Source organism: Xenopus laevis, chromosome 2S (assembly GCF_017654675.1).
Source record: "Xenopus laevis strain J_2021 chromosome 2S, Xenopus_laevis_v10.1, whole genome shotgun sequence".
NCBI lineage: Eukaryota > Metazoa > Chordata > Amphibia > Anura > Pipidae > Xenopus > Xenopus laevis.
This window is the reverse complement of record NC_054374.1, coordinates 91997441-92011818: the sequence shown is the minus strand read 5'-3', so window position 1 is coordinate 92011818 and position 14378 is coordinate 91997441. Positions and strand designations below refer to the sequence as shown.

General features: G+C 42.4%; 1 protein-coding gene across 1 annotated transcript in view; it reads right to left on the bottom strand.

Annotated features, from left to right (window-relative positions):
- LOC108709655 (cytosolic arginine sensor for mTORC1 subunit 2) overlaps positions 1-14378 on the bottom strand; it is a 131177-nt gene that overhangs the window by 12374 nt on the left and 104425 nt on the right. The window lies entirely within an intron of this gene.

Sequence of the window (14378 nt, the reverse complement as noted above, 5' to 3'; positions counted from 1 at the left end):
TGTATTATTATCTAACATAATGAAGGAAAAAGTGCTGAATGTGAATGACATACTTGGGTATAATTTAAAATTTAAATTTTGGAAAAGTTGTTTGCATGAAGTTCTAAAATATCAAGCCACTATTCTTTGCAAGAACAGTCATAACAATATGATTTAAAGCTTCTATAAACAACTGAAAGTAAACATCTTGACCTTTACATACAAATATCTCTTAGAATCTCAGAGGAGACTGCTCAGATTAATACTCAGTAAATGGTTTATGCCCACTGCCTACTATCGAGGGAATGTAATAAAAGTTGCAAAGAGCAAAACAATTCACTCACAATGTAATATTGTTCCTTAAACTGCTATTGCATTGTGAATTGTAATTGTGCATTGTGAATTTTAATCGCGCACTCTTGAAGGTGACGTAATCTTTAGGAGCAAACATAACGACTTTTTCAGTAAGACGTTTTATTACATTTACTGTGCATTGGCGCAAACTATACAATTCACAAACTGTTTTCCACTATCGGAAGTGGTCGCTAAACTGTTTCCGGTTTCGCAAAAACTATATTATATTCGCGCAAAGCAAAATTTGTTCGCGCAAAGGCATAACTTTTCGCATTGCGAATAGTTTTTCCGTTACTGACTTTTATTACATTCCCCCGTAAGTGTTTTCCTCTTGCAATGACGAAAATGATCTAGTTGCTAGGCAGAAACAAGAAACGGAGGGTCTTACCTGGGGCACAATGCAATTTACAAAAAACATATGCCTAGGTTTCCCCCTTTGTATCTTTAGGACAGCAAGCTTCTATTTTGTGCAGTTGCATTGTGTTTCTCTTAGCAATTGAAAGAAAGAAATAGAAATCAGCACTAAAAATATGCCCAGATTTGTCAGGATAAATTTCCATTGTAGATACTGAGAATGGCACAAGCAGCTGTGCAGGTAAGCCAGTCATAATACTTATTGTCCACGCGTAATTTTTTTTAGTCACCGAACACTGACTAATCATTTTAAACGGGACGTGGCCTGAAGCTTCATGCTACTTATTCTTAGCAAAAATGGCCTCAGAAGACCATCCCTGGCACAAACTTCCCCAGCGGCTACTTATGGGGCAAAACAGAGCTCAGAAAAGAGCCACCTCGGCATCGGGCAGGCTGGTCAAATATGCCTGTGAGGAAAGGCAAGATGGCGCCGATACCCCTGCGAGTGATCCCTCGTCACCATCCCAGGAATGGCCCCGGAGCCCACGCTGAACAAGATCCTGAAAGAAATCAGGGCCTTCAAGGATACGTGCACTACCCTTATCAGTTTAAAAACCGATGAGATAAAACTAGATTATTATTCTATTCTATTCTATATCTATTATTAAGCAGGACTTCCAAAAACTGAGAGAAAGAACTACTGCAGTTGAACAGCGGGTGAGTGGTTTGGAGGACGCGTGTGATCCGATACCGGGAAGAATCCAGGAGCTGCAACATGAGGCGGCGACTGCAACTGCGAAGGCCGATGAGTGGGGTTCCTGGAAAAGGCAGAGGGAGACAAGCCGGAGCAGTTTGTGCAAGCCTGGCTGTCGGAGGTTTTTGGGCACGCTAATCTATTCCCAGCGTTTGCAGTCGAACGGGCCCACAGAATCCCCATGAAACCAGCGCCGACAGGAGCCCCACCCAGACCGCTTATTGCCCGGCTCCTCAACGCCTGGGACAGGGACGTGGTCCTTACGATGTCTCGGACCCGTGGATCGCTACAGTACCAGGCAGCATCAGTTTCCATATATGCGGACATCTCGGCGGAGGTCCAGAAACAGGGGGCCAAGTTCTATGAGGTCAGGAAACGGCTCAGAGTGGCGAATCTAATCTACGCGATGTTATATCCAGCGTGTCTCAGAATATTAATCAATGCCACCGTACAGTTTTTCACATCCCCGCAAGACGCAAATAATTGACTTGATTCCAAGGATGTCCCCGCGCTGACACAGTAACGGGCGCATGTCACCTCAAAGAGAGCAGGCAAGTGACATAGTTCCCCCCAGGCCTATATTGCCAATCCTTTTGCATATATTACTTCAAGTGGGGTGCCCAGTTAGAAGCAGACCCCTTAACGGGCCATGGAACACTGCACTTCCATGTCATGGACCACCTAAATCAGAAAAGGGTGCAAATAGCCCTTCTCCAGGAGACCCACCTCACAGGCAGTAAAGTCTTGGCTCTGAAAAAGCCTTGGGTGGGGTGGGCTTATCACTCTACACACTCCAATCACTCCTCGGGGGTTTCCGTACTAAAGTACAAAGTGCCCTTTGCATTAGATTGTGTTAAGGCTGATGCCAAGGGCAGGTATGTGTTTATCCATTCATACAAAGTCAATTCAGGGGATACAGGTATATATGGCACTGGCCTAGCCACTCGCCAGTAGTAATTACAAGTAAAGAAGAATGCCAATACCTGTATTGCAGCAAACGGGGTGATCCCAAATTTATTCAATGGTGCTATACAACACTTTTCAAACGATCAAACGAGGAAGGGCCATGCGGTCCTCGTTTGAAAAGTGTTGTATAGCACCATTGAATAAATTTGGGATCACCCCGTTTGCTGCAAATACAGGTATTGGCATTCTTCTTTATGTGTTTATCCATTGCCATCTGTCTAATGTGGAGTTTGTCCTGGCAAGTATCTATATCCCTCCTCCCTATGATAGGGAAACTCTAGTTCATCTTGCACAATTCCTTGCCCGGTACCCACACTCGAAAATTATTGCAATGGGAGACTTCAATGCCATGCTAGATGCATCACTAGATAAATTGTGTAGGCCCGGATTGCCCAGTAACCCAGGCCTAATGATTTGCAACAAATGTTGGATGGTATTGGCCTAATTTAAATCTGGAGATATAGAAACCCTAATACAAGTAACAATACTCGTTACTCAAAGTCGCACACCTCGCTGTTTAGAATCGATTATGCTATAGCTGATCACCCCACTTTATCGTTAATTACCAGTGCACAGTATCTGCCTAGGGGGATCTCGGATCATGCGCCACTAGAAATACTGATACAACTGAGTAATGTAATACAGCAACCAAGATGGTCATTAAACCCTGTATGGTTGAAGGTGCTTGACAACAAGGACAACCTTGATGCCACTATACGTGAATTTTTTAATACTAATGAGACCAGGGCAGACGCACTGACAGTTTGGGATGCTTTTAAGGCATGCATGCGGGGGCAGTTGGGTTCTGAAATAGCTGCCTTTAAAAAGCAGGCACATTTGCAGCAGTTAAGGTTAGAGGGGGAGGTGCAAGAAGCAAAGCAAATGGCCGTGCAATCCCCTACAAAGGAAAACTTTACCACCTTACAGACCTAGAAAACATTGTACTCCCAATACATGAACCAAAAAGCACAGGTGAATCTATTATTTATGAAAACACAAGTGTACGAGCAGGGGGAGAAAGCAGGTAGAATGCTGGCTCACCTCGCTAAGCAACAGACTACACCCCCAACAATAGCTGCCCTCAAGAACTCTGTAGGGAACATAGTGACCGACCCAGAGGAAATCAGCTGATGGTCCAGTTCTACTCTGACCTCTATTCTTCTAAGCTAACACAACCCTACTCATTGATAGAAGGGTTTTTAGATACTTTAGACCTACCCAGTTTGGCTCTGCACCATAGAGACTTCATGGATAATAGCCTCACTGTAGAGGAGGTAATTCAAGCCATATGACTATGAGGATTTTCATTCAGGTCATGGTATATCTGGTATAGGTAAATTTCACTCAGAAAGTCCATTTTTTTAAAATTAACCTATACTAGATAATTCAAGCCATAGACTCCTTTCCAAATGGCAAGGCCCCAGGGGCGGATGGGGCTCCAATTGAGGTGTAAAAGAGGCACGTCAGTACACTTGCCCCTTGACTACTTAAAACGTACACGGCAGCTCTGTATAAGGGCTCCCTCCTGGGGTCAATGTATGACGCTGTTATAGCACTACTGGCTAAGTCAGGTAAAGACCGTCAGCTCTATGAGTAATATAGGCCCATATCTCTCCTCACGGCCGATAAGATTAAGATTCTGGCAAAAATCCTGGCCACAAGAGTAAGCAAGGTCATCTGTATGCTAGTTAGCCCTGATCAAAATGATCCTAAACATGATAACCAGGGACAGAGGGCAAAAGTGGCTTTAGACATAATGAAAGCCTTTGATACGGTAGAGTGGCCATACCTCTGGAAAACGCTGACACGCTTTGGGTTTGAAGCTCCTATATGCTGCTCCTAAGTCCTCTCTAAGGGTCAACTCCACCTTAACCACAGTGTTACCCCTAGCCAGAGGAACGAGGCAGGGTTGCCCCTGTCCCCACTGCTGTTTGCACTAGCCATAGAACCCTTTGCCCAAGCTGTGAGGCAGGTCCTAAATATAGTGGGGTTCAAGCTAGGCGGAATTGAGGAAAAAATCCAACTATATGCAGATGACACTCTTATTTACCTGGGGGACAGGGGGGCCTCACTCTCCAATCTTCTCAACATAACAAAGCTTTTTGGGGAGCTGACATGATTGCAGACTAGCCCCGGGAAATCAGTTCTGTATGTACTTGACCCGCCTGAAACAGGGCAGCAGGAAGCTCCATGTGTACTACAGCGAGTCACCCAATTCACATACCTGGGGTTAGAAATTAGCAACCGCTTGGACCTCTTCTGCAGATTAAATGTGGACAAATAGATCAGTTGTTTACAAGGGAAAATAACTTCTTGGGAGCGCCTACCACTGGGGCCGGTAGGGAGATTACAATTTATAAAAATGGTGGTAATGCCAAAGCTCTTGTAACCTCTCTGGCACTCTCCGACCTGGATACCCATGAAGTGTTTTTATAATATTAATTCTATATTGAGGAAGTTTATCTGGGGAATATCTTGGGCACGAATTAGCCTTCAAACAATGATGAGGCCGCAGGGAGAGGGGGGACTACCATTGCCAGATATGTACCACTATTTTCTTGCAGCCCAAACAGCGCATCTTACAGTATTGTTACACCCGAGCATGCACCCACCCCTATATAACCTCTGGGCCGCTATCTCAAGCTCTGTTCACTTCCCATGGAACTTGGTGATAGTACAGGGAAGGGGGGCCACCAACCCCCTCCAGTACACAAGCCCAAGCCTTGAATAGTACATGCAATAATGAACTATGGTCACTATGCTCCACAAACTCTCCTATGAGCCAACAAGGCATTCCCGAACTTAATGCACATTGTTCCACCGGCAGAATGGATTGTAAAGGGTATTAATAGCATAGCAGATGTGTGGGAGGGTACGGCACCTAAGGGATTTGCCACTCTAAAGGCTCAATTCCAAATACCGAACTCACACTGGTTGAGATATATGCAAGTTAGTACGGCACTGAGAAGGCAGAACAGCCGGCAGCCCATTACAATTGCCCCCTCGCCAGTAATAGAAGTGCTACAAAAGCCTGTTCAGAAAGGTACCCTCTCTAAACTATACATCGGGCTATCTAAAGCTAAGGTGCAAACTAAACCCTTAAAATGTAGTTAGTCGTGGGAGACGGACCTGCAATACATAACGGATGACCAGTAGAAGGAGGCCTTATGTGCCCCGGCACAAATCTCCAGCAGCTATTAGGACAGACTGCTACAATTATATCTGATACATAGAGCATACTACACTAGAGAGCAGCTGCACCAGATGTACCCCAATGTAACCATGAACTGCCTTAGGTGCGAATCACAACCCGTCACACTATTGCATACAGTCTGGTCCTGTCCCACTCTAATGCCGTACTGGTCTAGTGTCCTACTCCTTCTCTCAATCCTCATAGGCACTACGCTGCCTAAAACCCCATCCTTCTGCTTATTACACATAGGTACTAAGGAGTACCCCCAAAGGATAGATCCCTAATCTCAAAGGCACTCTTCCAAGCCAAAAAATTGGTCACGACTAAGTGGAAGGATAGTTCTCCCCCCCTCCATTGTGGACTGGCAACAGGCAGTTACCGTAGTAAGTAACAGGGAAAAAATCACTTACCAGAAAAGGGCTTTTACAGGAAAAATGCGATTGCTTGCAGGACTGCTTAGATGAAATGTTAAGTTGAAACTCCCTGCAGAAGTGGTACATTATTATAAGGAAGTACAGTTGCCCATGGGAAAATACTGTGTAATTGTTGTATGAAGCTAAGGTAGGGTCCATGTTGAACAATGTAATAACCATGTTGAAAAGAAAAATAAACATGTAATGTTTTTGTTATTCAGTCTTTAATAAAACCTAACTTGAGCAAAAAAAAAAATCATAATGTAAACACCATAAATCAGTGGTTCCCAAACTGTGGGGCTGACCCCCTGTCCAAGTCCTAGATACTCTTGAAATGACAGATCAGTTATATATTATAACTGTGACTTTGTTATGAGCTAAAGGGGGCTCTAGCCCTGGTCAAAGGAGGTCTTGAACTGACCCTCTAAAGAGTGTCTGTAGAATTTGGTTAATGACTTCTATTTGCTTGCTAGCAATAAATTGAATTATCTGAGCTCTAAGGACCACTATTGCTACATTTTAATGCTACTCAAGCTGCTCCCTATTTCCTGCCAATGGAACATAAACTCCAAAGATTCAGAGCATTTTCATTGCCAATTTTCATCTGTAGAGTATACAGTATCTGAGTAATGCCCTAGATAGCTTATTATTAATTGTAGCTCACATATATATTACTATTACTCATAAAATGAGTTGTGTGTCAATCTTTTGGTAATTATCCAGTATTTATTTTGTGTGTAATGCATAACAATATATGAGCAACAAGCCAGATATGTTAAAGGGGTAGTGTCATGGGAAAAAATGTTTTTTTTCAAAACGCACAAGTTAATTGTGCTGCTCCAGAATTTTGCACTGAAATCCGTTTCTCAAAAGAGCGAACAGATTTTTTTATATTTAATTTTGAAATCGGAAATGGGGCTAGACATATTGTCACTCCAAGTTGGAGTGATATCGCCCCCCCCCCCAGCAGCCTAACAACAGAACAATGGGAAGTTAAGCAGATAGCAGCTCCCTAACACAAGATAACAACTGCCTGGTAGATCTAAGAACAACACTCAATACTGAAAATCCAGGTCCCACTGCAACACATTCCATTACATTGAGTAGGTGAAACAACAGCCTGCCAGAAAGCAGTTCCATCCTAAAGTGCTAGCTCTTTCTGAAAGCACATGACCAGGCAAAATGACCTGAGATGGCTGCCTACACTCCAATATTACAACTTAAAAATAATACACTTGCTGGTTCAGGAATTACATTTTATATTGTAGAGTGAATGATTTGCAGTGTAAACAGTGTAATTAAGAAATAAAAAATACATAATAAAAACCATGACAGAATCCCTTTAATAACAGTAACTATAATGATAAGAAATTCCCTGCTGTTTTGTCACTATGTAACACAATGCCACATCCACATTGATGCACTTACATACATTATGACAAATTCAAGACTATAAGCTACATTATTTCTCAAACCTCAGGAAAATGATTCATCAGCAATGCACATGAGAAAACAGGGCCATTGTGTATGTATCTATTGTTACTTCAAAACACCTAACATGCTGTTTTGTAAATGACTTCCTAGCAAAAATGCTTCTTAAAGAAACTCCTGTTTTCCTAGAGGAATCCCAGCGGCATGCAGGAATCTGCTGGAAAAGTATATAAAGCTTTTACACTTTATTCTCCAAATTTCAATGTCAGAAAGGACAGCAGCTCGAAGCGATTATTTTGTGTGAAGCAGCACCCCAGCAGTTTCTTACGTCAGGGACCTTTATTGAGTCTATTTTTATGAACAGTTAGTAAAGCACACTCAATTTATATAATTATAATGAGGATAGAACCTAAAATTTCCGACCTGTTCTAAAAGGAAAGGCAAGTGAAGTGCCTCTTTGTTCAGAAAGCATTCAGGAGTCTGCCTATGCTCTAGAGACGGTAAATGAGGACACTTTGTGAGCGAGAGATTAAAAAAGAAAGAAATAAAAGCTACTCAATATTATAGAAGCCAGTTATATTTTACTCATGCACCCTGGATGCTGATATATATTTTTCGTAACTGTTTGGTTTGGAAGAATGATGTTCAAAAACATAGCTACTTTTGGTTATCAAATGATAATGATCAACCGAAAAATACATTTAATTTTGTATTGTAGTTTAAAAATAATGTTGAAAGCGTGCTACTTGCTGTACCCACTGCTTACATGTTCTGCCATTTGCCACCATGTTTGATGGTAAAACAATGGAGCCTTGCGAAAGCATGAAATTAAAAGGAATCGGTCATGATTTTTATGGCGACATTTTTATTTCTAAATTATACTGGGTTTTTTTTCAAATCCAACTTTTATTTGTTTGAATATATAGTTCGATACAAAAAGGATCTAATGCATAGCATAACAGTATAGCCATTCCAGTAATGTCTTATTAGGTCATCTCGTTTACCTATTAGCCATGCTTGCTAGCGCTATGCAGAAAAGAAAGAATAGGAGTATGGGGAAGGAACAGGTGTGTTACCTTAGTTTAAGTATCTACACATATTTTATCATTTCAGTACATTACTTATTTTTTGCTTTATGTCTCATTTTCTTTTAAGTTCCGCTTTCCACCACTAGGTGGAGAATGAATAGCAATAGGCAAAACTTTCTGCTATAATGCTTGAAGAATTGAATGGCTGCAAAAGCTCCAGACAAGAATGAAACCAGAATGATTATCTCTCCCTTCTAGATACACTGAAGTAATAAGTAGAGGTTTGTCTCAATTGACTTCATTTACGTTACACACATTAATATAAGCTGTTTTTATTACACTACAGGGCTGATTTATCAAACATTGAAATTAAAATTTTATCACTTCTTGGTAGCTTCCAGCTTTACTACCACGGATCAAAATTTGTTTTAATTGATAAATATTTCCAAGAACCTTTTATGACAATGGGCACATGATTGTTTGTTTCAATAAAGATCATTCTTATTCTCAAGAGATGTACGTTGTCCCTATGGTTGAGTGGGTTTCCTCCCATGTTCAAAAAAACCTATAAATACACATATGTTGTTATTCTAAGATAGCATAAATCCGTATATTGGAAGTAAATCAGTGTTATTGTTTTTTTTAATCTATTCATATTTTGAGTAGTCTTATGGCATGGTACCCTACTACGTTACAGAATAGCCCCTTTTCCCTTTACGAACTCCATGTCAGTACTTACTGGGTTAGCCCCTCCCCCATGCTCCCATCAGAAGGACCCTCCCCAAGTCTTTAAAGACCGGCCACACCCACCTACCGGCGTCTTTTTTTCCTTCTCATTTTGCTCTCATCGGAAGCAAAAATGGTTTTCTTTTAACCTTGGGAAAGCATAGGCCTGCCCATAAGGCGTCCTAGGGACAGGGGTTTTTGGTCCATGGGACCTTTTGTTCCCCAGCACTCGGCCTCATATCCTGGAGTCGTCTGTGCTTCAGCTTCTGGATCAGGTAAGGCACTGGTGTGCAATGTTTGCTACTCCTGGTCTGCCTGTGTTTCAGTTGCGTTTCTGTATTGCTGTCAGAGCATTCGACGGCAAGTGCTTGTCCCCCCATCCGGTGTGCCCTCCTGACCTGCCCAAAAGGCGTCCAGGGGCAGTGGTGTATGTTGCCCCTACACACCCTTTATTTTTACGGATGGGCGAGGGAGGCGGCAGTTAAAGGGTCAGCCAATTATTAGGCAAAATTAGTTAGGGGCCTGAGCCTTACTGCCTCCTGTTTTTCTTTTGTTTTTCTTGTCTTTTAAATGGAGGACAGGTTCCATGGCCAGCTGCCTCCCTCAGCAGACTTTCCTAAGGTGGAGGTCATTTAAAAAAAAAAAAAAAAATGTCCGCCTTATAGGTTTCAGCTAGAAACGGTGCATGGCTCTGTTAGGCGATACCAATTATCCAATTTGCCTCTGTGTAACCACAGCAGTTGCTTTTGGTTACCTGCTTCTGCAGACAGCACCTGAGTTTAATCAGCGGGTTCCACTGGTAAAGTGATCCCCCCCATTGAACACAATTATGGGATTCCTCTGTATGTGCAGACACCAGCTGAGTATAATCAGGTGATTCCTGTGCAACTGCCAGCTATAGCAAGTGGAGATGGCCCCGCCCACTCTCTATCTCTGCAGACTGGAAACTCTGTCCAGCAGCCTCTGGTAAGTACTGCTATCAGTAAACTTGTGAGGCCTGTTAACAATGAACCTGGTGTTCTGCAATATGTGGCATTAGAGACCTACTTACAGCCTGGCATTAGGAGCTACAGGTAAGGAACATGTTCATATTCTGTTCTGAAGTGTACTGAGCTAATCCTTTGCTGATCTGCACTGTGCAAGGCTCTGACCTTTTGCTCACCTGAAACCAGCAGTGTATGCCGAGTTCTGGCTAATTGCTCACTTTATTCCAATAGTTCTAGTGGCTAACACTATCCTATGCAAAACTACAGTGTACTGAGTCCTGTACATTTGCATACCTGACAACAATAGCCCTAATGAATGCTGCTATTTGTTCTGTGAGGTGATGTGCTGAGGTTTTTGCTATTTCTGGAATCAGTATTGCTCTCCAGTATTGCTCTCCTGGAACCAGTAGCCCTTATGAATGCATCCCTGGGCTGGCGGCTAGGCTTTGATATACTGTATGCTTGCTCTAAACAGCAGCTAATTCAAACTATGTATAACATGTTGCTGTGATTGTATCTTTGCTTTGCAGGATCTAATACACTTACATCTGAATGTCTTATAATACAATGCATTCTTCTATGTTAAGGTATTATTTAATTCAATTAAACATGGAATTGTATCAGGTTGATGTTCTCCCTGTGCTAGGTGAGTTTACATATTGTTTCTGATATACACAGCAGGAACGGCTAAGCCTGTCTGCTATATGGATTACAGGTATTAATTGTACAACACAATGTTTGGGGCCCTTCTCTGCAAGTTTTTCCCTGTTTTGTGTTGCAATTCACTGTCGGCATTACTGGAGGGCCAAGGCAGTTTGCTCCTTATTCCGGTCAAATAGGCAGTATTATTCAATATCCATAGCTGGAGCTCTGGGGTTGGTCAGTATACTCTCAGAGAGCAGTATCTCTAGGTCCTCAACAGAGGCCTATGTAATAATCTGCCATTACAATACATGTGGCTTAATACATGCTAGCACCATGGCTCTACACCCTGTTGGTGGTCTCTAAAGGATCACTTATGGTGGCTTTATATAAGACTAAGTCGTCTAATCATCCGAGAAGTATGCTTATCCTAAGAAAGCCAATACCTTCAGAATGAATGCTTAAACAATGGTTAACTGTAGCGTGTAAGTGTTCTGCATAAGAGTCTTACATGTGTGCGTATCATGCGTGTGTGTGTGTGTGTATATATGTCAGTATATATGTATACATATATGTATATGTGTATGGGCCATCTGCATATATGTGCATGGCTAATGCATGTTGAGATAAAGCATTATTTTGGCCTCATGGGGCCCCTATGCCTCCTGGGCTCCCTGCAGCCGCGGGGTCTGCTTCTTCAGTAGTTACGTCCATGTCTGTACCTGGAGGTCCAGACCCGATTGTGCCCTTAGCTGGATAGCTCCTTAGTCCCTCCTAAGGGCCGTAGGTGGTGACTGCCACACAGAATTATGCATTGGCACATACTACTAATAAACCTACTGTCATAACACACACATCACACCCCTCGGAGATGACCTTTGTTCAGTCACTAGGGTTGCATCGCTAAGTTTAATTGTTATTAAATCTTACCTATATAAGCTCTCCTGGCAGTTAGATTGCCGTGGTATAAAATATGATACAGGCTGAACATCGCTGTTGTGGTTTAAGTCATACTACCAGCAAAACAGAACATCTCTGTGGCCCAAAAGCCAGGTTTCTGCTCTGTGTCTAGAAGACAGACTTAGTCAGTTGTCCATTTGTTTGTCTAGTCTCCTAGATAAAAAAAAAAAAAAAATGGAGTATCCATGTTTTGAGGCTAGCTGTTCTGCATACCATATGGGTACTGATTTAGACTGCAAATGATGGAAGCATCTAGTGAGTGTTGATTCTTCCCTCTCTTTATATCGGTGTCCTCCTGAACCACCAGTATAGAATCTGCATCGTCACGGTTACATACTTACAGGTTCTACCCATTTTATTGCCTCACAACAGAACATCTTAAAGACTGTCTTAAAGATTATATCAGTCTTGCATTTCTTGAGGTGTGTGCACTTCTCTTACTTCTATTTCATTGGTGCATAACTGGGGAAATTAAGTCATCGGTACCGAAATTGTCCCAGTTCAGCGTGTATAGTTCACCTGACCCAGTGGGCATAGTTCACAGTCTGCATGTTTCACCTTTCCCGGTAGGATGGTTCACCTTTCCCGGTAGGATGGTTCACCTTTCCCGGTAGGATGGTTCACCTTTCTCGGTAGGATGGTTCACCTTTCCTTGTAGGTCTGGTTCACCTATCCCATTAGGTCTAGTTTACTGGACCTAGTATCTGACCCGGCAAGTCTCGGTCATCTGACAGGAGGTTCATTCATCTAACACAGTAGGTCTAGTCTGGTGGATTGGAAGCCTTCTGATGTTACTCAAACATCCTTATGATCAGTCCAGTCCTAAGTACTTGAGCAATTGATGCCTACGCACATCCTCTGCATGCCCAATGGTGGGCAGCCTGGTACTCAAGGTAAGAGGATTCAGCTACCTCAAATATAGTCAATGTGAGGAACACACTGACACAAAAGACATATGGCTGCAGGGCTAACCCCTGCCATTTTAATAATGCAGAACATTGAGGAAGTTTGCATGATATAGGATGGTTGAATTTCCTACATCTACACATGTTCCTTTGCTGGAAGGAGGAAATCTGATTGGTCTCATGAGACTCTGAGCATCTCTCCAGGTTACTCTACAACCTGCCTATGTGAGTCTTGTGGCTATCATAGTATTGCTTGGGTTATTTTATTCTGACTCCGAAATCCTCTAGGGGTTACCAGTTCTATGTCTCACAAGGCTATGCTCTGCCATCCAACTGGGGTTTTATTCTTCAGGTAATTGCCCTGTCTCCATCTGGCATTATCTTCTAGAGGTTGGTACCAGTGTTTCCATCGTAAGGATCATACACGGAGTAAGTAATTCTCACCCCAGATAAATTTCAGGTTCCCATGTCCCTGTTCTCTGGGTTTGCTTTCCAGTTAGAGCAGATCTAATTGCTAGCCAATCAGATAGTTAGGCATTATAGTACATGCCTCAAGTATGCCTCATTGTGCATTTTATGCCCGGCACTTTTGTTTATATTCTAAACAGGCCACACATACATAGGGGTCTGTTTGGGATTCTAACTCCTACCAAGTGTTTTTTACAGGTGCTTTACAAATCTGCACTGAAATTAAGCATACATGTGATGGATGCTTTCTGGTGAGTAGGAGAGTAAGTACATGCCTCAAGTACATCAAGTACATGCCTCAAGTATGCCTCATTGTGCATTTTATGCCCGGCACTTTTGTTTATATTCTAAACAGGCCACACATACAAAGGGGTCTGTTTGGATTCTAACTCCTACCAAGTGTTTTTTACAGGTGCTTTACAAATCTGCACTGAAACTAAGCATACATGTGATGGATGCTTTCTGGTGAGTAGGAGAGTAAGTATTTTAAACTGTTGAGTTTGCCAGGTGAAGGGAGGTCTTCATCCCCCTCTCTCTTTTTCTTCTGGAAGAGTCAAGCTGTTATGGAATTCATCTTTTCCTCACACTGACGCTGGGCTAACGTCTCTTTTTCTGGGGTATAGAGCCTATGATATAAGACTATTCTTATCCCTGTCACTTATTCTTGAGCTTTCACCGGGAATCTTAACATTCACTTATAGAAGTTGCATGATTGGTCTCTTCAAAGTCTTGCCATCTATGGCTACAGATTCTTGTTAAGAGCCTATTACCCTCCCACTGGGAAAATACTAGCTTGCTACGTCCCAGTAAGTACTGACATGGAGTTCGTAAAGGGAATAGGGAAGATTGTAACATACTTACCGTGATCTTCCTTTCCTGTACGAACTCCATGTCAGTACGGCCCGCCCTTTTTCAAGTGATTTTAGAAGCTTGTTACAAAGACGCCGGTAGGTGGGTGTGGCCGGTCTTTAAAGACTTGGGGAGGGTCCTTCTGATGGGAGCATGGGGGAGGGGCTAACCCAGTAAGTACTGACATGGAGTTCGTACAGGAAAGGAAGATCACGGTAAGTATGTTACAATCTTCCCTATTCCAGAGCATACCAGTAGTTTTTGTGGATTACCTTGTGGATAATAGATTTTATTCCTGGACTTAATTCACAAAAGGTGCTCCTTAAATAACAATTTACATACAAAAACATACGAAGTACTGTTCTCTTGA